Below are 5,244 nucleotides of genomic sequence, written 5' to 3'. Positions count from 1 at the left end.
ATTCTCAAGATTTGTCCATAACCGAGGACACGGCTAACCATGATTAGTTTATTACACTCTGCAGAGGTTTGCACACTTTTCCCCACAAGACTCGATCGCCTCCGTTTGGTTCCTCGCACTTCATGGTGTTTGAGAAGACGGAAGACCGAGACACGGTCTTTCAGAAGCGCTAGCACCTTACGATGGATAGACCGTTACACCTACTTTCCCCTACATCTGCTAGTCTACCCTGTAAGAGTTCGCACGACTTATTCAACTATGCCAGAGCCCATAATGGCTTGTGGCTGCACACGGAAGTTTCTAGTATGAATAATCCCATGATCCCTTTGAGCCTGGGTGGCGGTCCAAAAGAAAACAAGCAAGTCCTGGAATACCTAGGTGCCTCAATCCACCCAGATGTGTGTTTAAGTTACCACCTTAGATAAACCATTAATTAACAAACTCACATCTGTCATGGATATCACTCACCCAATCCACGTCTATTAGCATAGCATGGCAATATAAGCAAACGTAGAATTAACTCCCAAAGGTTTGTAAGTAAACAGGTAATAGGTACTACCTCAACTACTTCCCATCCCACAATTTAATTAGATCCTAATCATGCAATGTGTGAGGATTGATCTAATGCAATAAAACTGGGTAGTAGGAAAGGTATGATCAAAGTGTTACTTGCCTTGCTGATGATCTGGGAAACCTAGCGATTCGAAGTAACAGGCGGCGCACTCCGGGTATTCTATCGCAGACAAACAAACAAGCATACAATAAGTACTCATCTAATGCACAGGTAAAAGTCAAATAAGAGATCTAACCAGAAGTTTCAACTTAAGAACTCCGGTTTGCAAAAAAGTAAAATCAAATCGAACGAAGCAACGAAAATCAAACGGTGAAAGAAAACAACTTCGTTGTACTAATCTGGATCTAAGGCAAATTTTACAGTAGAAAAAACTTGTTTAAGTTGGTTAAACGGCTAGAGGGTTTCGAGACGAAACTCCAGGCGCTTGAATCGCCGGATTCCGGTAAACGAGCGAAAAGTTATACTAAAAAGAAAATCGGATCAGCAATCGCGATCAGAAAAATCGCGGATTAAATCCGAGAAAAAGAAAATCGACGAACGTTCACTAGAACGAACGAACGGACGAACGCTCGGTAATTAAATAAATCGGAAAAACCGATCTATAAAAAAACCGACGGAAAAACCGGACGGTTTTTCGAAAAAAAATATAAAAAAATAAACGGCGTGGATACCGAGGCGCACCTCAGGCGGCGTGAGGTGGCGGCGGCGTCGGCGGCGGGCGGCGCGGCGGTGGCGGCGCGGCGGCGGGGCGGCGCTGGCTAGGGTTCGGGGCGGCGGGGCGGGCTGGCTGGCTGGGCTGGCTCCCTCCCCCGGCTTATAAAGCCTAGCGGGCCGGGAGTCCGGGTCGAACACGGCCCCTAGGTCGGTTCATTTTTTTAAATAATTACGCGCAGAAGAAAAATAAAAAGAAATACTAAACGGACTCCAAAAATCCCGGAATAAATTTTCCCGGGCTTCTAAAATCAAGCCGCACAAGGTGAACATTTATTTGGGGCCTAAATGCAATTTTGAAAAACGCACATTTTTCCTAAATTCAAATAAAATAACGAAAAACTCCGAAATAAAATCTTATTTAATTTTATTATTAAATCCTCAATATTTCTTTATTTTGGGAAAGTCATTTTATTCCCTCTCTCATATTTTTGTAATAGAAATAATTGACGATAAAATAACAAAATCAAATGATCCTATTCTCAAAATTTGAGAAAACTCAAATATGAAAATAACAAAATCCCCAACTCTCTCTGTGGGTCCTTGAGTTGCGTAGAATTTCTAGGATCTACCAAAATGCAAAATTAAAATATGATATGCATAGATGATCTAATGTATAACATTCCAAATTGAAAATTTGGGATGTTGCAGCCATCATCATCATCAACCATCCTCCATCACCAATTTCATGATGCTCACCGTCGTGCGTGAGTAATTCCATCGTAGGCTTGCTGGACGGTGATGGGTTGGATGGGATCTATCATGTAATCGAGTTAGTTTTGTTAGGGTTTGATCCCTAGTGTCCACTATGTTCTGAGATTGATGTTGCTATGACTTTGCTATGCTTAATGCTTGTCACTAGGGCCCGAGTGCCATGATTTCAGATCTGAACCTATTATGTTTTCATCAATATATGAGTGTTCTTGATCCTATCTTGCAAGTCTATAGTCACCTATTATGTGTTATGATCCGTTAACCCCGAAGTGACAATAATCGAGATACTTACCGGTGATGATCGTAGTTTGAGGAGTTCATGTATTCACCATGTGTTAATGCTTTCTTCCGGATCTCTATTAAAAGGAGGCCTTAATATCCCTTAGTTTCCGTAAGGACCCCGCTGCCATGAGAGGGTAGGACAAAAGATGTCATGCAAGTTCTTTTCCATAAGCACGTATGACTATATTCGGAATACATGCCTAAATTATATCAATGAACTGGAGCTAGTTCTGTGTCACCCTAGGTTATGACTGTTACATGATGAACCGCATCCGGCATATTTCTCCATCACCGATCCATTGCCTACGAGCTTTCCATATATTGTTCTTCGCTTATTTACTTTCCCGTTGCTATTGCTATCATCACTACAAAATACCAAAAACATTACTTTTACTACCGTTACCTTTTGTTACCGTTATCACTACTATCATATTACTTTGCTACTAAATACTTTGCTGCAGATACTAAGTTTCCAGGTGTGGTTGTATTGACAACTCAGATGCTAATACTTGAGAATATTCTTTGGCTCCCCTTGTGTTGAATCAATAAATTTGGGTTGAATACTCTACCCTCGAAAACTGTTGCGATCCCCTATACTTGTGGGTTATCATTCATGCACTCGAATCTAGTACTACTTGGTTTAAACAAGGAAGAAAGGGGGTGGGGGTGGGGGAAGATTTGTTACCTGAATCTAGGACTTGGTCAAAAGAGGAAATAATGGGGGCGAAAAGTAGAAGAGACTGGCTATCCAACTGGTCTCTAGGTCTAATAGGGAAATAAAGGGAAACATAGTACAAACTCAATATAAACCCGATCTATTGGTTGAAAAGGGAAAGAAAGTGGGGACTGGGGGACAAGTCAACAGAGTAAGTCCAGCACTAGATTTGCTAGCGTCACACAGTATAAGGTGGCTATACCGAGCAAAAATGGGACCAACCCAGATATCATGTTCTGATGTTTGTTGCCCCGAGCCACTCTTATGTAATGCCACTGGTAAAATGTAGCAGTCGCACTGCTAAAAGTAAGGACACGTTAACCCATGTTGTTGGTAAAATGAAGCAATGGCATCATTAAAGTAATGTCATATTTAACGGTTGTCATAGTTAATCCTAATGCCCACACTAATATCCAACAATGCTGCTGCTTTAGAAATTGCTACTGTACTAGTAGGATTGCCATTCATATAAGGAACATGCTTCTTTTCATTTGATGTATGTTTCATCACTTGTTTGTCACCCTCCTTTCCACCTTTTTTGTGCAAACAAAGACATACATTTCACGCTTGATCTTAGTTCAACTGGAAAAATGATATCCAAGTTATAGTTGAATATTCCAGGAGCTTCACAACGAACCTTGATGTTGCTCAATTTTATTGCAACTAATGAAGAAGAAGCTCTGTGGGTTTCGTTTTTTGATGGAAATGGAACCGGGGCTGGAGCCCTTTTCTTAAAAGAAAATGAAGAAGAAGCTGCTAGCTCATGGGACATTGCTTCATTTTAGGTGAACTGCACCAAAAGGTCCCATGAATTGAATCATCCATGTTGGTGACTGGTGTCATCCCTTCTACGATGGCGTTGACTGCAGACATGGTTCCCATCACGAGGTATGTTCCTTTTTGGTCTGACCATTTGCCAAAGGTCCATGTTGAGTCTGCTCTTGTGCTACTGTTTTGGCACTGCCATGATAAAGCAGTAATGTTACTATTTTGCACCTTAATCTAGTGGCACTATTAATTTGAGGCAACATTTTGGCACTGCTAGTGACACTAATTTTTTTATATATCGAAAGAGGGGGTTTCCTCCGATTTCATTAAAGAAATCCAACCATAGAGAACCATTATCCAACAACATCTTAGTGTAAACGGGCAGTTATGCAACTACTACTAGAATGGACTGAGTACTAGCAGGAGACAAGTTCGCCACATAAGCTAGGCAGGTAGGGGGACGCAGCACCAGCTCGACCAATTTTGGATTACAACCCAAATGGTACCACAGAAACATCAGAGGGGAAGATAGGGGCTGAAAGAGCCAGCTTCAGCATCCCAGTCTAAGCACCCCCGGCCTCCATCCTTGCAACGCACTGTACACCTCGTTTGCCACCTGCTCGACCCTAGTGCCACCGATAAAATGAAGTAATAATACAGTTAAAATAGAGCGAGTGTCCTCTCTATCATTTCATTTCCAATGTAGATAAAGAAAGTGCTTCTCTTTGTTAGTACATGTTTCATCAACTAGTCCCATTGTTAATGTTTAAGCGTTTCTGCAAACTGGGGTGCTTAATTTTAGTTGATCTGCACAAAAATAGAGATTGGAATGTCTCAAGGCCCCTCCTTGTACTACCGATGTACACTGATGTTCATCACTGGCAGAAGGTGTATCAAGGGGACTTGGGTCGATTTCCTGTATGAGGCGTACCGTATGAGGCGTCGCAGGGCCCATCTCGCCCTCGCAACATGGCATACTATGATACTATCGTAATATTTTCTTCGATTTATTAGTGTATGTTTCATCAACTAGTGCCATTATAATGTAATCACGCCTTTTCATTATCTGTGCATACAGGGTTAATCAGCTGCATTTTGGTGGAACGGCACAAATGTACGGATGGAACCAGCATATATGCAGAGTGCGAGGTGCCAAGTAAAAATTACCGACACCAACCCTGCTCCATCTAAGCATTGGCATCCACCACCATCAGTGGGATGTGTGGCGCTCACTGTGGACGGATCTTTCTCGGCAACAAATCCTCTAACCAAATACTAGTAGCTTAGACTTCAAAAAAAATACTAGTAGCTTATATTGGCAGTTTTCTAGGGTGTACTCTTTTCGGAAAGAGGCACCAATCTATTTTTCTTTATTTGTACATAGTGTCACAACTTTGACCCAAAGGTCCAGAGCTATTTTAGGGTGATTGGCGTAGTAATTGGAGACTGGTTGTAAGCATGATTTTTATTAGCTGTCACA

The sequence above is a fragment of the Triticum urartu genome, chromosome 5 (assembly GCF_003073215.2).
Source record: "Triticum urartu cultivar G1812 chromosome 5, Tu2.1, whole genome shotgun sequence".
In the NCBI taxonomy this organism is placed as follows: Eukaryota; Viridiplantae; Streptophyta; class Magnoliopsida; order Poales; family Poaceae; genus Triticum; species Triticum urartu.
Note: the sequence above shows the minus strand (reverse complement) of the source record.